Source organism: Oryctolagus cuniculus, chromosome 4 (assembly GCF_051225735.1).
Source record: "Oryctolagus cuniculus isolate XC-2025 breed Fujian yellow rabbit chromosome 4, ASM5122573v1, whole genome shotgun sequence".
Lineage (NCBI taxonomy): Eukaryota > Metazoa > Chordata > Mammalia > Lagomorpha > Leporidae > Oryctolagus > Oryctolagus cuniculus.
Window position 1 is genome coordinate 131,849,116 of NC_142870.1, and position 22,237 is coordinate 131,871,352.

At 47.2% G+C, this 22,237-nt stretch overlaps 1 protein-coding gene and 1 long non-coding RNA gene across 5 annotated transcripts in view; both read left to right on the forward strand.

Moving 5' to 3' along the window:
• LOC149127118 (uncharacterized) overlaps window positions 1-10,695 on the forward strand; it is a 29,787-nt gene extending 19,092 nt beyond the window's left edge. The window contains exon 2 of the long non-coding RNA XR_016233255.1: window positions 1,609-10,695. This is a non-coding gene — a long non-coding RNA (uncharacterized LOC149127118). The remainder of the gene's footprint in view (window positions 1-1,608) is intronic.
• The window catches only part of WWTR1 (WW domain containing transcription regulator 1), a 147,163-nt gene that overhangs the window by 20,260 nt on the left and 104,666 nt on the right, over window positions 1-22,237 (forward strand). The gene's annotated exons all lie outside the window — the stretch shown is intronic.

Genomic DNA, 22,237 nt, shown 5'->3' on the forward strand with positions numbered 1-22,237 from the left:
GAAGAGTAGGCCCAAGCTGGCGCTGCGGCTCACTAGCTAATCCTCCGCCTTGTGGCGCCGGCACACCGGGTTCTAGTCCCGGTCGGGGCGCCGGATTCTGTCCCGGTTGCCCCTCTTCCAGGCCAACTCTCTGCTGTGGCCAGGGAGTGCAGTGGAGGATGGCCCAAGTGCTTGGGCCCTGCACCCTCATGGGAAACCAGGAGAAGCACCTGGTTCCTGGCTTCGGATCAGCGCGGTGCGCCAGCCGCAGCACCCTGGCCGCGGCGGCCATTGGAGGGTGAACCAACGGGAAAAGGAAGACCTTTCTCTCTGTCTCTCTCTCTCTCACTGTCCACTCTGCCTGTCAAAAAAAAAAAAAAAAAAAAAAAAAAAAAAAAAAAAAAAGAAAAAAAAAAAGAGTAGGCCCAGCTCTTATGAAAAATGGGCTGTGTGAACAAGGGAGATGCAGAAAGTCATACTAGTGCCCTGTGTAGTGCCAGAATCTCAAAGATGAATTTCCGGTGAGGTGGTTTGTGGAGAGGGGGCGGGTCATGGGATAAGCTGGACAAATGTCCAGCAATGTAAGGGTGCTTCAAAGAAGACCTTGAGATGTTTTTGGATGTCTCTTGCTTATAGGACAAGATCTGAAATGTTGCATAAGTTGTTTGCTGGAAGAGAGGAGAGGTGTAACTTGAGTCTGTTCAGAATGATAAGGCGAAATGAGGGGTTCATTTCAGGGTGCTTTAACAGAGCAGCCTTTGAGGGCCATCACCAGAGCTTTTCGGAGTGGGCAGACTTGAGAGCAGAGAGCGTGTCACCAGGTGTCTCACGGAGTCACACGCAGGCTGCTTGTGTTCATGGCTGCCGGTGATACAGTGGCGGCCCCAGACCTGCGGCTTGTGTAGAGATGCCCAGGTCTCTGCTGGAGTCAGTGCTCCCGAGCTTTCTCTCGAAGGCCTGATGGCAGAGTGGCTGGCTTTGATTTGCTTCCTGTCTGGGTGAATTAAAAAACCTGTTTGTTTCGCCTGTCAGCCGGCTGGGCCTTACCCATGATTCCTGAACTTTGATTATGGGGGTTATTAAAGGACAAGAGCTCCTTTGTAAAAGAGCATGTTTAATACTCTGGGGTCTAGCGTGACTAGCGGATATAAATTGTATGGAAGCAATTAAATGCGAAGGAAATGTCGTGTGGGCTGAGTTAAACGTGCAGACTTGTGGCATTTATTTTCTTGACTTACACTGAGATGGATGGAGAGGGAAAAATAAAGGAAGAGTGAAGAAAACAAGACCGAGAGCCAGAGAAGCACCCACAGAGACAAGGAGAGAGAAGGAGTCATTTTGCACATTTGGTTAAAAATCCAAAGTCTGAGGCTGGTATCAGGCGAATGCCATTGCCCTTTAACTGAACTCTTAAAAACACAAATGTTAGGGATTTATACTTCGCTTTGGAGCTTGTATCTCTCGTCTGTCCCCTTCGTCTCAACGCATGCGTGTGCATAACAGGTCAGCGGGAGAGAGGTGGGATGTGTTCATAAAGGGGCCAGAAGGAGGCTCCATAAATGACTATGGTACTTTTTACTCTAGTTTTCTCCAATTTTATGCTCACACTGCTGCATATTTCATCCACAGTGGCTCATCTTTGGACTTCCAGTTAGAAGTGGGGTGTCGTCGTTCTCTTGCTTCTGGAATGTTCTCCATCTCTGTACTTGGTCTGTTTGGATTCAGCCAGGGAATCTGTGTCCCCTACCTGGACCAGCTCACCGGAAGCCATCCCCTCTGGAGACCCTCATGGCAGTTTGATCTGTCCCTACTTAATCTTTTCTGTTGTCTAGTAAGATGCTGAGGAAGGTTTGCTTCTAAGTGAGTGAGTTTGTGTCATTCCCCAGATGTGTCGACTCTCAGAATGTGGACACATGTTGTATGTCATGCCATCACATCTTGGTACCAGGGAGTATTTGCTGAGCTCAATGCTGATATTGAACGTGTTGTTGAAGTAAATTGTCACTGGATGATCAGAAGCAGAAACCGATGCTTTTATATATTGGATATACCAACAGAATTGATTTGAAATTGAGTTTAGAAATAATGGACAAGGCTGGTACTGTGGCGCAGTGGGTGAAAGCCCTGGCCTGAAGTGCTGGCATCCCATATGGGCGCCAGTTCGAGAGCCAGCTGCTCCACTTCCAATCCAGCTCTCTGTCATGGCCTGGGAAAGCAGTAGATGACCCAACTCCTTGGACCCCTGCACCCACATGGGAGACCGGAAGAAGCTCCTGGTTCCTGCTCCTGACTTTGGATCGGCACAGCTCTGGCCGTTGTGGCCAATTGGGGAGTGAACCATAAGATGGAAGACCTCTTCCTCCCCCCCCCCCGCCTCTCCTCTCTCTGTGTAACTCTGACTTTCAAATAAATAAATAAATCTTAAAAAAAAAAAAAAAAGAAATAATGAACAATCTTTTACTGTTTGTCTTGCTAGAGAGTACTTAAGCCAAAAGGTTTTTTCTTTTCTTTCTTTCTTTTTTTTTTTTTTTTTTTTTTTGGGTGAAGATTTGTTACAGACAGAGAGAAGGAGAGAAAGAGAGAGAGAGAGAGGTCTTCCATCTGCCGGTTCACTCTGCAAATGGCCACAACGGCCAGAGCTGAGCTGATCCGAAGCCGTTAGCCAGGAGTTTCTTCCAGGTCTCCCACATGGCTGTAGGGGCCCAAGTACTTGGACCATCTTCCACTGCCTTCCCAGGCCATCAGCAGGATCAGAAGTGGAGAGCTGGGACTTGAACCAGCACCTGTATAGAATGCCAGCTCCACAGGCAGAGGTTTAACCTACTATGCCATAGTGCTGGTCCCAAATGCTTTCTTAATATCGCCTTTATTTAGATCACCTGGTGATTATTTCTTATGTAATAAGTCAAAGCTATTATTGAGCATATATTGTATGCCAGGAAATGGTATTGTACTTAGCACAAAGATGTCAGAAGAATCAGTTAACAACAGCTATTTAAATACAACATCAAGTTCAGATTTTTGTTGTTGTTGTATCCTAATTTGCCTTTTTTTTTTAAATAAAGATTTATTTGAAAGGCATAGTGACAAAGAGAAAGAGAGTGAGAGAGATCTTCCATCTGCTGGTTCACTCCCCAAATGCCTGTAACAGCAGGGGCTGGGTTAAGCCAGAGCCAGGAGCAAGGAACTCCATCCTGGTCTCCTATGTGGGTTACAGGGACTCAGGCACTTGAGTCAACATCTGCTGCCTCCCAGGGTGTATTAGTAGGAGGTGTGGAGTAGCTGGGAATCAAACCAGGCACCCAGATAGGGATGAGGGTGTCTTAACCATTAGGCCAAACACCTGCGCCTTGTCCTCCTTTTTAACAGGAGCTCCACAGGCCTACCTCTACCCATAGAACACCAGCCGTGCCAGGTCAGTGTTCTTTCTCTCGCTTCCCTGGGCGCCTCACCAGGCATGCCTTTCAGCCATTTGTTGGGCATGGACCTTCCTTAGCAGGGAGTAGTCATTCTTTTGTTTTCTGATCTGTTTCTCCCAGCAGGTCCACCCTCTAGAGCAAGGAGCAAGTCTTAGTCTTCCTAGAATCCAGGGATGAATGAATGAATGAGGGTAAAAAGACTGAGAAAGGAAACTGATGGGATAGAGTGATGCTTTTCCTTCTTGCTGCTGGTGTATCCAGAAGCTGGGTCACGGAGTTTGTGATATGCATTTACACGAATTTATCTAACAAACATGTAGTTAGCACTTACTCTATGCCAAGCATTGTTCTAACACTGTCCACGCGTAATTGTCCAACAATTGTATAATAGGAACACTATTTTTATCCCCCAGTTTACTCAGGAAACTGAGATCCAGGGCATTTAAGTAACTTGACTAACGACAGCACCAGTAACGCCTTAAACCCAGGCAGTCTGGGCCCAGAGGCAGGGCCCTGGCTGTCCTTTGCTCTCCCACAGGCCTGGAAGTGGTTGAGGTTTTGTTTTTGGAATCTCTCCTGTTTTCTTTCTGCCTCTCCGGTTCTGTTGCCTCCACTCCAGTGTGATGAGTGCAGCCTATGGCCCGCACCGCAGTCCCTTGCACACCAGAGCCAGGCTAATCTTCCTTAGGAACGTTCTCATCCTGTTGTTTGCTGCTACCCAACACTCCCTGGCATCCTGCGCTGTCAGGACTGACCTCTCGCCTGCTTCCCAACCTTCTCCAGTGTGATGTTCCAGCCCTGCTTGTCCGGGCTCCCTTCCCTTGCTGACCCATGCGCTGACACGGCCCCTGGCCGGTGCCTGTCCCCTTCCCTGGTGTGCCCTTGCTTCTGCTGCAGCTTTCATCCAGCCCATTCTCCCTGCAGGTCCAGCCGGGCCTTCACTCCTTGCCCAGCTACTCAGCTCTGAGGGTCTTCGCCTTCCTGGGCCCAGTGCTGTGGGCTGCTGGCCATGACTTCCTTGTTTCAGGCTTTTTTTTTTTTTTTTTAATAACATGTCTTTTTTTTTTTTTTTGGACAGGCGGAGTGGACAGTGAGAGAGAGAGACAGAGAGAAAGGTCTTCCTTTTGCCGTTGGTTCACCCTCCAATGGCCGCCGCGGCCGGTACACTGTGGCCGGCGCACCGCGCTGATCCAAAGGCAGGAGCCAGGTACTTATCCTGGTCTCCCATGGGGTGCAGGGCCCAAGCACTTGGGCCATCCTCCACTGCACTCCCTGGCCACAGCAGAGAGCTGGCCTGGAAGAGGGGTAACCGGGACAGAATCCGGTGCCCCGACCGGGACTAGAACCCGGTGTGCCGGCGCCACAAGGCGGAGGATTAGCCTAGTGAGCCGCGGCGCCGGCCTGTTTCAGGCTTGATAAAGTCCACCTTGCTTTAAGCTCGATGTTCCTGGCCTGGCACTGAATTGAGTTCCTGAAGTCATGGGCATCTTTGAAATAGACATTGAGCAGTGGGATTCGTGGGCAGGGCACATTTTGGACACTGATTTAGACTCTAATATTGGGCTTGGTTTCCTCATCTTTGAGAAACTTGAAGATTTTACCCAAGGTTTCTTTTCATTTACTTCACCAATTACACTTATTTATTTTTAAAACAGGTGTACCGAGATATAATTTACATACCAAATAATTCCTCCAGTTAAAGGGTATCGTTGGGTATTTTTAGTATATTCACAGATACGTGCAACCATTCTCACAGTCAATTTGAGAACATTTTCATCGGCAAAGAGAATCCCCTAGCAGCTAGGCAATGATTGCTATCACCTCTGCCCTGAGCCCGCCTCCCCTCGGCTCTCCCTGCCTTAGGCAGCCAGTAGTCTACCTTTGTTTGTGCAGCTTTGATTGTTCTGGACATTGTGTGTAAATGAAATCAGATCTGGTCTTCCGCGTTATAGCACATATGAGTATTTCATTCTTTATGGCTAAATACTATAGCATTGAGTTGCCAATAGCAGTTTCTCTCAGTTGCTTTAGAGGTAGGAGTCTGGACCGAATGGCTGTGTTTGCACAGTGGGGTTGGACAGGTTGAATCCTTGGTCTTCATGGCAGAGAGCAGTCCTAGGGAGTCCTCAGCTTGTCAGTGTTAGAGAGGTGGAGTGCCTTCCAACCTTCCCTTCCCAGCTTGTAGCTCAGTCCCCATCCTAGCTGCAGCTGTCAGCATGGACCTACTTGGTCTTGGTGGGACAACTGCACGTGTGATCTTGGCCTGCCTTGATCCTGTGTATAGATTTGTGCTCCAGTCACTACTCTATCACGCTGATTGAGCAGAATGGCTAACGGGTGAGACCTTTTTACCTCTTTGAGAAGATCCAGAGGAAGTCAGTCATTCTTTGAGGGTAGGCAGGGAAGATGGATTACCTCCTTTGGAGGTTTTCTACCCTGAAGTTTGTTGTCTCAGAGTGTAGCTTGTCACCAGGAGCTTGCTATGGCTATTAAGCATCTATTGGCTTATGTATTTGGGGTTTGCCTGTGACAACACAAATGTCTTTTTTTCTTTTGGCATCTGCTGCTCCGCTCCTCAAATGCCCACAACAGCCAGGCATGGGCCAGGCTGAAGCCAGGAGCCAGAACTGAACAGGTAGCAGGGACTCAACTGCTTGAGCCACCATCTGCTGCCTCCCAGCGTGGACTTCAGCAGGAAGCTGGATCGGAAGCAGAGACGGGAACTGGCCCCGACATTCTGATGCGGATTGCAGGCATCGGAAGCTACAGCACACCTGTCCCTGGCATCCCTTTTTATCCGTTAACTCTGCCCTTCCCTTCATTAGATTTTGACCCTTTTCAGAACTAAGTAGAACTTAGAAACAAGGAAGGAATAGGCAAAGAAGATTCTGTTTGCTCCATCTAAATGCAAGCTGCAAAAACGTGTGCGCATGATTCCTGGGGCGACTTCAAGGCTCCCAGGTCTACAGCATGACCCTGGAGAAGGAGGGGTTTCATCATTTGTGTTATTAGCCTGTCTCATTACTGTCGGCTTCGGGACTCTGCTTTCCTGTTGCCCCTTGGGCTGAGGTGCCCTTATTTACATGCAGGCTCCTGTTTGTCAGCTCAACAGGCAGAAGCGCTTGGGCACGTGACTAGGGCTTCACATGAAGCAACAAGCCCTGCCCTTGTATTGCTGGCTCACGGCTGCCTGGAAGATACAGTGGGCTGAGCAGGACTGAGCAGGTCTGAAGGAAGAGCGAGTAGAAATTCTGGTCATGTGTCCCTACATGTGGCTTCATTTGCCAAAGAGGCACCCAGGCGGAGTGGAAACAGTAAATGGCCTGATCATTTTAGATCCTTGTCTTTTGCTGCTGCTCTGAGATAAGTTACTGGTTTCCTTTTATCCTGCACAGAACACCTTTCTCTATCTCTCCCTGTTCATTGTTAGAGCTGGAGGCAGTAGTGAAATGAAAGACTTCCATTGAATGCAAGTTTTTTTTTTTTTTTTGGGGGGGGGGACTGACACTCTTAGAATTATGATCCACCTAGCTATTAGAATATTATTTATTGCAAAAATAGTTTATAATGATACTTGGGGCCAGCGTTGCGGCTAATCCTCTGCCTGCAGTGCTGGCACACCGGGGTCTAGTCCTGGTCGGGGCGCCAGATTCTGTCCCGGTTGCCCCTCTTCCAGGCCAGCTCTCTGCTGTGGCCAGGGAGTGCAGTGGAGGATGGCCCAAGTCCCTGGGCCCTGCACCCGCTTGGGAGACCAGGAGAAGCACCTGGCTCCTGGCTTCAGATCAGCGCGGTGCGCCGGCCGCAGAGGCCATTGTGGAGTGAACCAACGGCAAAGGAAGACCTTTCTCTCTGTCTCTCTCTCTCTCACTGTCCACTCTGCCTGTCAAAAATAATAATAATAATAATAATAATAATAATAATAATACTTGGGCATTTGTTGCAAAAGGAAAAAAGCACTGAAAATATCATTCTAATACCCTTCAAGTTTCTCCTTCTGCTTGCATATGTTGCTTTTCATTATTATAGTCTTTCACGATCAGGTATTCCATAGTAGTTGGACTGATATAAAAGGACTTTTCTGTTTTGCTTTCATTCTCCAAGATTTGAAACCTCCAGGGGCTTTTAAATGCATTTGTTGTCAGTCATGTCCAAAACAATAGATGATTATCAAAGATTGCTGTGGTAGGGAAGGATTATCTTCATGGCCTTTGATTCAGTCTTCAGCAAATGGATAGCAGCTCTTTGGACAACACATGAGAGAGACTAATTTTCTCTGATTCAGAAATGACAAAGCAGAGGAGTGATGCTGAGGAAACCATGGATTTAAGTGGAAAGAGCTTTTGGAAGCCGTAGTCAAGCTTGGCAGGTTCCTCAACCTGACAGATATTCAGCTGGGTCTCATAGGTGATCCTTGAGGCCCTATTCTGGAAGGGTATAAATAGCCTAAAAAAAAAAAAACCAAGACCAAAACCAAAAGAACCCCCAGGAAACAGGAAGTACAACCATAGAACTTTTGAAAGCCTAAGGGACTCTGCTTAAAATCAAAGAAAGATTTTAGTTTGATGGAGAAAGGAGTGAAACAGTTTTATTTATTTATTTTTTTTAAGATTTTATTTATTTATTTGAGAGGTAGAGTTACAGACAGTGAGAGGGAGAGACAGAGAGAAAGGTCTTCTGTCCATTGGTTCACTCCCCAAATGGCCTCAACGGCTGGAGCTGTGCCGATCTGAAGCCAGAAGCCAGGTGCTTCTTCCTGTCTCCCGGGTGGGTGCAGGGACCCATGCACTTGGGCCATCCTCTACTGCTTTCCCAGGCCATAGCAGAGAGCTGGATTGGAAGAGGAGCAACCAGGACTAGAACTGGCGCCCACATGGGATGCCAGTGCCGCAGGCGGAGGATGAACCAAGTGAGCCACGGCGCCGACCTCAACAGTTTTTATTTGTATTATTTTTTTAATTGTGATATTTGTTTAAATAGAGAGGCTGAGGCCTTTCCAGTCTTCCTATAAAGTGCTGTAGGAGTTGGGGACTGTTTTTTTCCCCCATCTCAAACTCACGCTGCACAAGCGGAAAAAGGTTTCTTCTTTTAGCCTTTCCTTAAAATACTTGGTGGAGGTCACATACTACATGATTCATTTGCAAGACTAGGATTTTTCCTGGTACTGAGATCTGAAATTGCTGGATTGGCTTAAGGCACCCATTCCCCCAGGCCTCCAAGAGCTCATCTTGTCTGCTGTTGGCAGCGATATCTGTACTCCCTCACACGGCAGAAGACGCTCCTGGGGGAAGAATTAGCCAATCACACAGAGCAGCCAGCGTTGCCAAGGACACAGCTTTGACTTTGGCGGCAGCTGTTTCTTAGAAGAGCATTTGCTTGGGTTTCTCTGGAAGCGGGCAGTTCACAGAGTGCCCCAAACTGGATTAATAATGGGAATTTTTAAAATGCCTTTAGAATTCTTAGAAAATAATACTACTTTTACTGGTTCCACTCTATGAAAAAGCTAGGGAATCGCAGCCTATAGAGCTTCATCAGTCCTAGCAATGGGTGAAGATACCTGTAGTGTCACGGGCCGTACACCATGGTGTCTCTTGTTGGGTTACCAGCACGTGGTCTTCAGCTACCATGCTTACTCCTTTCTTTCTGGTTTCTCTGGCATGAGCAGGGGCTGCAGGGACAGGTGTGGCAGCAGCCATCACTTCCTTTCCTCTCAGGCTTCCTTCCTCCTAGCAACATACGGAACAGTGTCCTCCCATCAAAATGGGGCGCCCCTCTGCTCCTTACAGCTCATCGCCCAGCATGAATTCAGGGTTGACTGCCCCACGTGGCTGAAGATGGACCCTGTTTCCCAAAGAAAGTTTCGATTGTGGTCAGGAAAAGTGGAATCATAGATTGTAGGCAACAACAGAGGCTTACCCTAAGGAGGGCTGCCTGATGAAATCAAGACGTCCAGTTAAATTTGAATTTCAGAGAAACAGCAGATGAATTTTTAGTGTTTTGCATCTAAATGTTGCCTGTGACATACTTCTGCTAAATAAATATTTGTTGATTGATTTAAATTTAAATTCAGATTTGCCTGGGCATCCTGCATTTTTATTGCTCAATCTGGAACCCCAAGTCCCTAGGATACTTCTCATGTCCTATTTCATGGTTTTTTATTAGCTTGTCACTTACTTAACCTAAGCTTTCTTTGCTTTGTGGATGTGCTGGGGAGTGATATAGTGGGCAGGGTATTACACTAGTGGGAATGAAGAGAGGGCAGGGCAGGGCATAAATAAAGGATTGGCCAAGCAGCTGCTTGGTGGCCTCGGGACAGAGTGGGTGTTCAACTACCTGTTCACTATATGCCAAGGTTGGGCAACGCCTTGTTTTTGATACTATTCTTGGATGCACTCATATGTTCTATGTATTTCATCACCCCGTCTGCCCACACACTGAGTATGGGCTATTTTCCAATTGATGCTCTTTTGTAATCCTTCTGGGCAAACACCTCCAGTACCTTGCCTTGGAATTTGGAAAAAAGAGAAGTAGAATTTCGCTTCTAACCATAATGCTGGGTCTGCTTTAAAGGTTTTAGTGCCAATTATTTTAATTTAAGAAATGATTTGCATTTGCATGCTAAATGTAACATTGGTTCTGGTCCTTTTTTTTTTTTCCCCCACCACATACTAGAGAATACGTATTTGATGGTCTATAAAGATTCCCTTTAAATTCTGGTTCACAGAGCCAGTGTTGTGGCCTAGCAAGTAAAGCTGCCGCCTGAGATGCTCCAGTCCCATATTGGCATTGGTTTAAGTCCCAGCTGCGCCACCCAGCACCCTGCTAATGAGCCTGGGAAAGCAGTGGAGATAGCCCAAGGGCTTGAGCCCCTGTACCTGTCTGGGAGACCCAGATGAAACTCCTGGTTCTTGGCTTCCCCCTGGCCCAGCTGTGGCCATTGCAGCCATTTGGGGAGTGAACCCAGCAGATGGGAGATCTCTTTATTCCTCTGTCTCTTCCTCTCTTTCTATAACTCTGACCTTTAAAAAAAATTCTGTAAGTTATTAGCTTTGTTTTATATAGTGACTGATTTCAGCTGGGAGAAAATAAACCCTGTGAAATCCAAACCCGAGGCACAAAGGATGCTTATCTGACAAGGTCTGCCCCTGGATGTTGGGTGCCTACTGGGTTTTGGCACTCTCTTCGGAGGCTCTGTTATTAATTAGTAGGTTCTAGTAACGAATATAGAGGATTGACAGGGAGGATTAATTTATTTACAGTAGTTTCCTACTGCAGTAGTCACATGTACAGTTTCCCCAGCTTACAGCCTGCCCTCTTTAACCTTGGTTTGACTCAGAAAGTCATCTATGATGTTTTAATTTCCTGGGCCCAGCAGGAAAAATTCATTTGTCACGAGTGACGATTACCTTGCCGTCGTTACTGTGTGGTTATAGTACATTCATTGCTAGGAGTAGTTTATGAATGTCACCTTGATCCATGAGCTCAACTGGGTGTCACACATCTAGGAAGGGAGGGACTCTGTAGATACTTAAGTGGGAAACTCAAGGTGCTGAACGGGGGCGGGTTAGTGATTAAGAAGTTGGCATTTGGTTTGAGTCAGGGCTTTTAGTGCTATGCTTAGAACAACTCGTTTCCTTGTGAGAAAGCACTTGTTTGCATGTGATCTTAATTCCTGCTTCATTAAAACATACAAACACCGAACTGTAACTCTTTTCCTTGGAGGTAGGGGAAAAAAAAGAGCAGAGATGTTAGTTTGATTGACAGGAAAGCTTTTCTAGACAGAGGCTTCCTTTGAAGATGAAAAATTACTATGATTTGTTTTTCTGATTTTAGTAAGAAACAGAATGAGCCAGAGCCTTCCCCTTGGTACAAGCACTGGCATTTTAAATGGAGCAGCATACTGGGTCTCACGTCCCCAGCCGTGACCCATATCCAAGGTACTACCGCAGCCTGAGGACTTGAACAAGTGCAGCACAGGATTTATGGTTCTGTCTCTGGACTCGTTAGGACTGTTGCAGCTGAAGATGACCCAAGTCCAACTCACCCTGGTTGATCCATGTTCCTAGAGAAGCCAAAGCTGGCTCCAGCCTCTGGGATTTCTTTAGTGTCATTTGGACTCCCCATCGGTTTTCCTTGGTGTCTCTGCCTCTTGGCCGCATTCCCTTCTCTCATTGTCTGGGATGTGGCTTCAGGCATAGTTGGGCTTCCGTGTCCATATCTCTCAGGAAGGAAGAGAGGGCTTCCCTTAACCCCCAGCTTCAATGTGTGTACCTATGTATCTGCTTACTTGCCCTCCCCCGAGCTCAGTGGAGGAGGGTCCTGAATTGGTCAGCCTGCAGGATTCACAAAATTAGAATGGAGTAAGAATAGTTTGTCACTGGAAGTAGTAGTGGTGGTGGTGGTGAGAGGGGGTGGGGAGGTTTTGTGGCCGGAAGAAGGGAAGAGATGCTGGGCAGACAGTAACCGCATACTTTTCCTATAGAGAGTGATGAAGCCACATGGAAGACAAGGACCCTGTAGATAACAGGCCTGCATGGGAGACAGCTTGGCATTGCCAAAAGTAAGCAAAGGTAGTGAGGAAGTGCGAAGTTCAGTACCATCGGTGTGAACCATGGTCATTCACAGAATATTGTGAGATTTTATTTTATTTTTTAAAAGATTTTTATTTATTTATTTGAGAGGTAGAGTTAGAGAGAGAGAGAAGGAGTCAGAGGAGTCTTCCATCCGCTGGTTCACTCCCCATATGGCCAAAATAGCCAGAGCTGAACCAATCTAAAGCCAGGAACCAGGAGCTTCCTCCCTGTCTCTTACGTGGGTACAGGGGCCCAAGGACTTGGGCCATCTTCTGCTGCTTTCCCAGGCCATAGCAGAGAGTTGGATCAGAAGAGGAGCATCCGGGACTCGAACAGGTGCCCATATAGGATGCCAGCACTGCAGGCAGAGGCTTAGCCCATTACGCCACAGTGCCAGCCCCAATTGTGAGATTTTAGCACTGTCTGCAGCTTTCTATTTGCCATAGTGCTCTTGTTGCTTGTGATTGTATCCCCCTTCTCCATGGCCACATGGTAAATCTTAGTCCTGAAAGCAATGTAATATAATGTTCTATACATGCAGGTCTACATCTACCCATCGGAAGTATTTCTATCCAGTTAAAATAAGCATGTCAGAACACAAGTTCATGGAGGTGATGCTATCCAATGGAGAAAGCCTTGAATTCACAAAAAGCAAGACAACATCCTCTGCGAACGTAAATGATTGGGGATGTCTTTCACAATGAATGGCATCACAGCTTGGCATTTAGTGACTTCCCAGCATTCCATTTTATAGCTGTACTCCAATTTGTTCATCTAGCACCTTTCTAAGTACTGAGTACTGAAAGATTATTATTGTTATATATTATTCATATTATATACTATCAGTATAAATTCATTGTTTAATATCTCTAGTAAATTATCCTGACAATTGGTCATATTGTCATGTTTTTGAAAAATAAGCCAATCATTCATATAAAATGCTAGATATATTCAAATAGAAGAGGTCCTAGCACCTGGGACAATAATAGGCAGCCTCCCACAGCACTGTTGTCATTGTCAGAGAAACATCTTTTTTTTTTTTTTTTGACAGGCAGAGTGGACAGTGAGAGAGAGAGACAGAGAGAAAGGTCTTCCTTTTGCCGTTGGTTCACCCTCCAATGGCCGCTGGGGCCAGCGCGCTGCGGCCGGCGCACCGCGCTGATCCGATGGCAGGAGCCAGGTACTTCTCCTGGTCTCCAACGGGGTGCAGGGCCCAAGTACTTGGGCCATCCTCCACTGCACTCCTGGGCCACAGCAGAGAGCTGGCCTGGAAGAGGGGCAACCAGGACAGAATCTGGCGCCCCGACCGGGACTAGAACCTGGTGTGCCGGCGCCGCTAGGCGGAGGATTAGCCTAGTGAGCCGCGGCGCCGGCCGAGAAACATCTTTTAAGGCAGGGCTAAAACAAGCCCCCTGCTGTTTTTGAGGTGAACAGTCTTATATTTATGAAGAAATAGTTATAAACTGTCATGTCATAAGATGAGAGGTATGTGTGTAGTGATCAGTAGTAGATAGGCTCACTATTTTTTGCAAGGTGAGGGTGTGGGATGTGGGTTCATAGTTAGTGCCAAAATATGTTTGGGTAATGGTGAGTGAGTGACATTTGAAATAATAAAGATAAGGAAATTTCAATGATTGATTAAGACATTTTGCCTCTCTTGCATCCCAGAAGAACCATTCTTATGGTTCCTTAGGGAAACCACATACTACTTTTGAGGCTGTGCCAGCAATGTGTTGAAACAGCAGTAGAGAAATTCAGAGTTTCATGTTGGATCACTGGTCTGGCTTCCATGTAAAATTTTGAGAACACTTGCATTGCATAATGTCAGACAATAAACGTATATAGTTCTTTAAAAACTGATCTGGAACATAAGCAGGTATAGGCCTATAGCAACATGACTTCTGTTTTCTACCAAATTGAAGGTTTTATTTAGGTTTTTTGCTTTCCTTAGTTTTTGTTCCTCTTAGAAGTTTTCCTTCTATTATCTTTAGCAAAAGATTGCTAGTGAAGGGAGTTGCTTCTGGTTCCTTTCATGAGCACATGAAGAGAGTTGGAAAATCTGATTGCTAAGTCTCCAAATACTCCAGCCCATCGCAATATACAACGGGCCACTGTGGCGCAGTGGTCTCCTGCTCTGGAGGGGGCCTTATTTATTACTGCACTTGGCTACCAGCGTTAGTCACTTCTGTTTGGGCACTGTGGTTTTTCTGCTTCCTTCCAACAACATTGCTTGAGTTAAAAAAAAAAAAGTCACAGAAATATCATTTCACAAAGGCTTCTGTGATTAGAATTACTGTCTGGAACTTTACAGTTTGAATAAGCAAATTTAAGAAGCTTGAAAAGTTTAAAAACAAGGCCTGTTCCTTTATAAGGGAGCCCTAAAAGCTGTGGGGCTGGTGTTTTTTGCCCTTTCAAGTGCTGTATTTAGTATACCTCAAGACAGTTCAAGCAAAGCAAAAGCTAAGGTAGAAAAAAAAAGCATGTCGTCCTGTGATATTTGCAGGCATAAAGTAAGAACGGCAGTAAATTTGTTTTCAGGGATCTGTGGTTCATTCAGCAAAACGAACTCCAGTACAGGAGGTGACCCCAGTTCTTTTATGGTGCTCCAGATTTTGGGTAGAGCAAATAGAGTAGGCGGAGGCACTCCAGGGGAGATGCTGGGAATTCTCATGTCAAGGCTGACGTGTGTGGTCTCCTTGCTCTGCAGCCCAAGCACAGGACCCTGCCCGCCATTTGCCCGGACATAGTAGTAACCTTTTGTAACAGAAATGCTGTAGTGGGAAGACAGATGGGATTTGAGCTGGAACTTAAGGTGTTGTTAGAAAGTAGACTGAAAATGATCCAGACTTTTGTTTGGCGCCTATAAAAAAAAATCCCATGTTATGTTGCATAGATAAGATATACTCTGTTGTTTAAATGAAGTCCTTTACAAAGGTAGATGGGTGTGTGTGTGTGTGTATGTGTGTGTGTGTGTGGATGGGTGGTTCAGGAGATTGAAACAAGAAACTACCCAAGATCCCATTTCCCCAGAGGGTCTTCTTTAGGCAGTTGGAAGTGGATCTGTAGATCCTTGAATTCTCTCCTTTGGGGTCAGACTTACTATCATCTTAGAAGATAGGCTTTGTGATTGTTTCAATTTAAGGGCCAACCACAGTTGAGAACCACAGTTCACAGTACTGAGGTTGAATGTCCACTCCTGGCTCTGTGTTCCACAGCCTTGCCTCCCTCAGTGAGATCTCATTTAGAAGACAAAGAAGCCACATCGCCCATCCATCTTTAAAGAAGGCAATCTAGTGTAGTGGCTAAGAACACAGGTTCTAGAATTTCAACTCTGTGTCTGTTTCCTCATCTCTAAAGCACTTCTCCATCAAGGCTGTTTCCAGACTTAAGAGAGCCAGGCTATGTCAAGTACCAAATGATGGAGGCCAGGACCCAATCAATCAAAGGGTGTTGATGTTAAATGGAGCCAGATCTTTCATTGGGCACCTTCGGGCAGGTGTAGTAGCAGAATTCTAGATGCTTCCAAAGGACCACCAATTTGGCAAGCAAGATGTAGAAATAAATCCCCTGAGATCATGGGCACGACATGAGGCCTAGGTCCAGTCTGTGAGAGAATTAGCCAGCTGCCCAAGCAGGCAGGATTGCTAGGACCATCACATCTTTGGCCAGTAAAGGTAAGATATGGGCCTTCCTTTGCCCGTCTCTTCAAGCTGGAAGTGATAATGAACTTGAACGAAGTATTTTTGTTGTGCTCCAATAAAGCGAGTGTGGGGGATGAGGAAATCAACCAGTGAAGTCAACCTGATGTCTTTCTTAATGACACTGCTGACAAATACTGCCTCCCAGGGACTCCTGTCAATCAGTGTGAAGAGCTTGAGGCCGAGCAGTGCTGTTTTTAGTTTTGGGGGGCCCACAGGATTGCCTTCAGGAGACTCCCCGCCTCCCTCGCTGTGCCTCACCAGCCACATGGTGTAACCTCAGAGAGGTGTGGCTGATGGCACCTTTCATCTCTTCCTGAAAGGTGCTGTGAAAACACACAGGGCTGTTCCTTGTTGCCCTTGTTTCTGCCTGTCTCCCGTCAGGATGAGGTCATGACAGAATGGCGGGTTTATCTCGGATTTCCTTCTTTGGCCAGCAGCCTGTCTCTGGGTTGAATGTCTCTGAGTATCTCACAGATGTCAGTGGGGTGGAAGGAGGTGTGGGCTCCTGTGTGATTCTTTCAGGAGCCCAGGTGGCGCTTGAGGAGGGGGAGAAACAGAAGGAGCCCGTTTGTCCTTGTCCTTTCTAGGTTCCTGCAGTTTGGAGGAGCAACTTGGCTTTGTGCCAGCCACTAAGACATCAGGTTCAGCTAGAGCTGAGTTCGAATCTCAGCACTGTGCTTCCCCCGGGTTTTTCTGGGGTACACTCCAAGGCTCCCTGAACCCACCTTTCACTGATGTGCTCACCTGACCGTATGCTTGCTACTTCTTCCCTCCGTTTGTCTGTAAGCTCCAGGTGTGTGGAGGTCACACCCTTTCCTGGGTATTACACTGGCTAAGGGCACTTTCAGGAGCTTGGCTTATACCTCACTTCCCTGGCTGTGCCATTTCCTGGCTATGTGACCCTAAGTAAGTAATCCAGCCTCTTACCTGCCTTGGGTGCTGTTGTTGGACCTCTGGCATAAGGACTGGCCCAGATGGATGCTGAGAGATGTTGGGCCCTACCTTCAGCTTGGTAGCCGTACCTGGGTGTCTTCTGACCCCATCAGCACACCTGAACATATCTGCTGGCCCACAACACTGTCGTCCCAGGCTTGGTGGCCAGCTTGGGCCAGTAGCCTGTTGGCTCCAGGAACCCCCTCATACCATTCTTAAGTGTCTGAGAGAACAGGCCTGCAAAGGGCATAGACACTGTAGAATCTTTTATTTCAGCCCATCCCTAAGAATTTGACACAGTGGCCTTTAGGAAGTATATGATAAGTGTCTTTCTAGGTTTTCCTCTGTGCATGTATTATAATTATAAGGTTTTTTTTTTTTTTTTTTTTTTTTTTAGATTTATTTACTTATTTGAAAGGCAGAGTTGGTGCAGGTAAAGCCACGCCTGTGGCACTGGCATCCAGTATGGGTGCTGGTTTGAGTCCTGGTTGCTCCAGTTCTGATCCAGCTCCCTGCTGATGTGCTTGGGTTCCTGCATCCATATGGGAGACCCGGAAAAAACTCCAGGCTCCTGACTTTAGATCAGCTGAGTTCTGACCATTGCAGCCATTTGGCGAGTGAACCAGAAGATAGAAGATTTCTCTCTCTGTTTCTCTCTTTTTCTGTCTCTGCTTTTCAAAAAAAAAAAAAAGGGCAGAGAAAGACACACACACACACACGAGAGAGAGAAAGAGAGAGGTCTTCCATTTGTTTGTTCACTCCCCAAATGGCAGCAAGGCTGGGGCTGAGCCAAGCAGGAGCCAGGAGCCTAGAACTCCATCCAGTCTCCCATGTGGGTGGCAGGGGCCCAAGCACTTGGGCCATCCTCTGCCACTTTTCTCAGGGCATTAGCAGGGAGGTGGATTGAAAGTGGAGCAACTGGGCCTTGAACCGGTGCCCATATGAAATGTCGGCACTGCAGAGGGTGGCTTAATCTGTTGTGTCACAATGTCGGCTCCAATAACAGTTATTTTCTTCTAGCCAATGGTGAGATAGTCTACGCTTTATTTATGAATCCATGGGAGGAGTTTTTAGTACCCATAAGTAATACTGGTATGATTTTTGGAATTTTTCAAAGGTCCCAAATCCTCTGTTAGAATGAGACCAGCTAGAAATAATGGAAGTGACTAATGTCTGTTTCTCCATAAACTTCCAGTAGCTGAACTTGAAGAAGCTCCGTGACACTGTTTTGTGTGTGTGCTGGGTTCACCCTCATGTGATTGTGTGAGCTCGGAGTGAAGAAGGACTGGGTAGCACTGCAGTTCCCCTCCCTTGAACTGAGTGTGAGAGAAGATGCACATTCATTTCTCTTCCTGCTCATCTTGGCTCCAGGAGACCCTCAGAGTGTGACCACCCTCCTGGCACAGTGTGGCCGCTCAGTGAGAGCCAGCCGTCTTGTCAGCTGTCTGTTCCACACTGGAGGAAAGCAGAGTATATTTGTTTTACTGAGAGATAGAATCTAAAAATAGCTCCACACACTTAATGTACAGCTAAAATCTTTTCTTTTACTTTTATATTTGGAAGGCAGAGGTAGATCTAGAGAAATAGAAAGAGCACCATCCACTGGGTTACTCCCCAAATGCCTGCAATGGCTGGGGTTACGCTAGGGCCAAAGCAAAGAGCTGTCTTTTTTTTTTTTTTTGGACAGGCAGAGTGGACAGTGAGAGAGAGAAACAGAGAGAAAGGTCTTCCTTTTCCATTGGTTCATCCCCCAATGGCTGCTGCGGCCGGCCCTCTGCGGCTGGCACACCACACTGATCCGAAGCCAGGAGCCAGGTGCTTCTCCTGGTCTGCCGTGTGGGTGCAGGGCCCAAGCACTTGGGCCATCCTCCACTGCACTCCCTGGCCACAGCAGAGAGCTGGCCTGGAAGAGGGGCAACCAGGACAGAATCCGGCTCCCCGACCGGGACTAGAACCCAGTGTGCCGGCGCCGCAGGCAGAGGATTAGCCTATTGAGCCGCGGCAGCGGCCAAGAACTGTCATCTTAATCCAAGTCTCCCTTGTGGGTGGCCGGAATCCAATTGTTTGAACTCTTAACTGCTGCTTCCCAGGGTCTGTGTTAGTGGGAAGCTGGAGTCAGTAGCCAGAGTTGGAGATGAACCTTGGGGACTGCTGTATGGGCTGGGGGCACCTGATCAGGGTTGTACCTGCTAGGCCAAATGCCTGCTCCACAGTTCAGGGATTTCCAGTGGCAGTTTTGCTTTTACTTGGAGACTTAGGAATCTGATTCCATTGTTAGACCCATCTCTGGCCTGTGCAGCAACATCCGCTCCTTCCCTCCTTCCATTTCCTTCCACACTGATCTGCCGCTGCCTTGTGTGTATGTGCTGGAACTGTGAGATGTCATGACCCAGGTCATGGGTCCGTATGGGGCCTTTATCCTGAAGTGCGCATTTTCAGTGTTGCATGGCAGGTTGAAGGAAAGTTAATAAATGAGAAAAGTGCAGAAGAAGAAACCCCGGGTTCCAGCCAGGGGTAGTGACTGTGTTGACCTACAGAGGCGGTGCTCTGTGAGCCGGATTCTTAGGGCTGGTGGAGAACTTCGACAGGCGGAAAAGTGGGGCGGGAAGCAGACGTTCTCAGTTCAGGGGGAGAAGAAACCTTCCAGAACTTTGCAGCCAGAGGCGTTGGTCGGAGTGCAGCAGCGAGACAGGAAAAGCCTGCAGGCAGTGTCGGTTGCCTAGCACGGGGTGGCTTCCATGGCACTGTGTGGATGTTGATGTTGATTTGAACCCTGCTGGAATATTCCTGGGCTGCCGTATGAGGGGATGTCTCTCACTGAGGATATTGACTCAGGGGCGCTTCCTCTGGCAGTCAGGATGGCCTTGTTTTGTTTTGTTATCTTGGATAAACAGAGAGAGGCTGATTCATTTTTCTAGAAAAACAGGATGCACTAAAATACTGCAAGTGACAATGAGACAGACGTGCTCACGTACAATAATATTTATAAAGGGATCAAACAATATGTGTCGCGGACACCTCTACAGGAGGCTAGGCCCCCGCCCCTTCTCAGTTGCCTTGCGTTCTTGACCAAGTAGCTGGTTTCTCTGGACCTCAGTTTCCTCAGATAGTGAATCAGGACTAGTTACACCTGCTAGGCAGGCCCGGTGTGACGAGTGGATGAGTATGAAGTCCTAGGAGCAGTGCTGGGTGCACAGGGGGCCATTGTGTGAAAGCTGAACTGATTTGACACTGGGTATGAAAGATTCACTCATAGTTAGAGCAGTGTCCTCACGGTGATTCTTTAAAAGTTTGAGAAGTAGAGAGAGACACAGAGAAAGAGTGCTCTTACTCATTGCTTCACTCCCCAATGCCTGCGATGGCAGGATTTATTCATAAACTAGAGCAACATATTCTGATGTGTTAAAGGAAAATCATTTGAGAGGTAGACAAAGAATAACAGAGAGAGAGAGAGAGAGAGAGAGAGAGAGAGGGAGGGAGAAAGGTCTGCCTTCTGCTATTTATTCCTCAAGTGCTCAGTGACTGAGGCTGGGCCAGGGCCCAAGGCAGACACTCAATCCAGGTCTCTTCTCCACCTGGGTGCCGGGAACCAGTCACCTGAGCCCTCACTGCTGCCTTTCAGAGTCTGCATCACAGCAGCTGGAGTCAGGAGCCCGAGCTGGGAATCAAACCCACGTACTCCGGTAGAAGCACAACTTAGTCACTAGGCTTAGTGCTCACCCACAGTGATTTAGAAATAACAACAAGGGGCCAGCGCTGTGGCGTAGCAGGTAAAGCCGCTGCCTGCAGTACCGGCATCCCATTTGGGCACAAGTTTGAGTCCCGGCTGCTCTTCTTCCAATCCAGCTTTCTGCTATGGCCTGGGAAAGCAGTAGAAGTAGGCCCAGGTCCTTGAGCCCCTGCACCCACATGGGAGACCTGGAAAGGCTTCTGGCTTCGGATCAGCACAGTTCTGGCTGGTGCGACCATCTGGGGAGTGAACCAGCAGATGGAAGATCTCTCTCTCTCTCCACCTCTCCTTCTCTCTCTTTGTAACTTTGCATTTCAAATAAAATACATAAATCTTAAAAAAAACAACAAGACTTTGTGTTATAAAAATGTCCAGATATACATAAAAGTGGAGAGAACAGTGTAATAATATTCAGTGTACCCACCAATCACCCCACTTTGACAATTACCAACATTCTGCCATTCTTGTTCTCTGGCCCCCTACCTTCTTTTAGAAATGTTTTAAAATTTGTGATGATTGTTTGCTAGCTAAAGTATTTGAAATCAAATTCCAGATAGCATATAGTTTTGTATGTATGGAATTTTTAAATCAGTGGCCAAAGAAGAAACCCTTTTAAAAATGGCAAGAAACAGCTGAGTTTTAATTATTTCTGCATTAAATCAGAACATGTGTAAAATCTTCTATTAAAGACTGTAACTTGAAAGTACAACATGGGCCGGCGCCGCGGCTCACTAGGCTAATCCTCCGCCTTGCAGCGCCAGCACACCGGGTTCTAGTCCCGGTTGGGTTGCCGGATTCTGTCCCGGTTGCCCCTCTTCCAGGCCAGCTCTCTGCTGTGGCCAGGGAGTGCAGTGGAGGATGGCCCAAGTACTTGGGCCCTGCACCCCATGGGAGACCAGGAGAAGCACCTGGCTCCTGGCTTCGGATCAGCGCGGTGTGCCAGCCGCAGAGGGCCGGCCGCAGCAGCCATTGGAGGGTGAACCAACGGCAAAGGAAGACCTTTCTCTCTGTCTCTCTCTCTCACTGTCCACTCTGCCTGTCAAAAAAAAAAAAAAAAAAAAAAAAAAAAAAAAAAAAAGACAATCTTAAAAAAAAAAGAAAGTACAACATGCTGTTTATTTCATTGACTGAGTACTTCCCAGACTGGTCTTTTTTCATAAGGGGAGATTTCACACATTCCCCAGTGCTGGTGGGGTGCCCTAACGTGCCTCCCCACCCCTGTACCCGCCTCCTTAAGCCATCACTGTGATGTGTTTCCTTTTGCAAGCTGTGTTATTTGTATAAGACTTCCTGGATCAAAACAGTCTTATTGATTTGGGAGGAAGCTATCAACCATTTCTGTCACTCTAGATGAAAAGAAACCCTTAATCATCCATGCTGCTGCCTTTGAGAAACAAGTAGTAGGAACTGTCAGAAGAACTCTTTTTTTTTTTTTTTATAAAGTAGAGAGAGCCTTTGTGCTCTTCACCCAGTTTCTTTTCTTTTTTTTTTTTTTTTTCATCATTGGTTCACTCCCCAAATGGCTGCAATGGCCGGAGCTGTGTCGATCCAAAGCCAGGAGCCAGGAGCTTCTTCCTGGTCTCCCATGTGGGTGGGTGCAGGGGGCCAAGGACTTAGGCCATCTTCTACTGCTTTCCCAGGACATAGCAGAGAGCTGATAAATGGAGCAGCCGGATCTCGAACTGATGTCCATATGGGATGCCAGTGCTTCAGGCCAGGACATTAACCTGCTGCACCACAGCGCTGGCCCCAGAATTGGCTCTTCAAGGCAGAGAATAGACAGGAACTTCTGTCTGCAGGCAATTCGAGACAGACCCTTCAGAAGACGTGTGAGCAAGAACTCGTTTGGGAGAGCAGCACTGAAATGTTAGCAATGGGTTCTCTGGGTTTCCCTCCCTTCTGTCT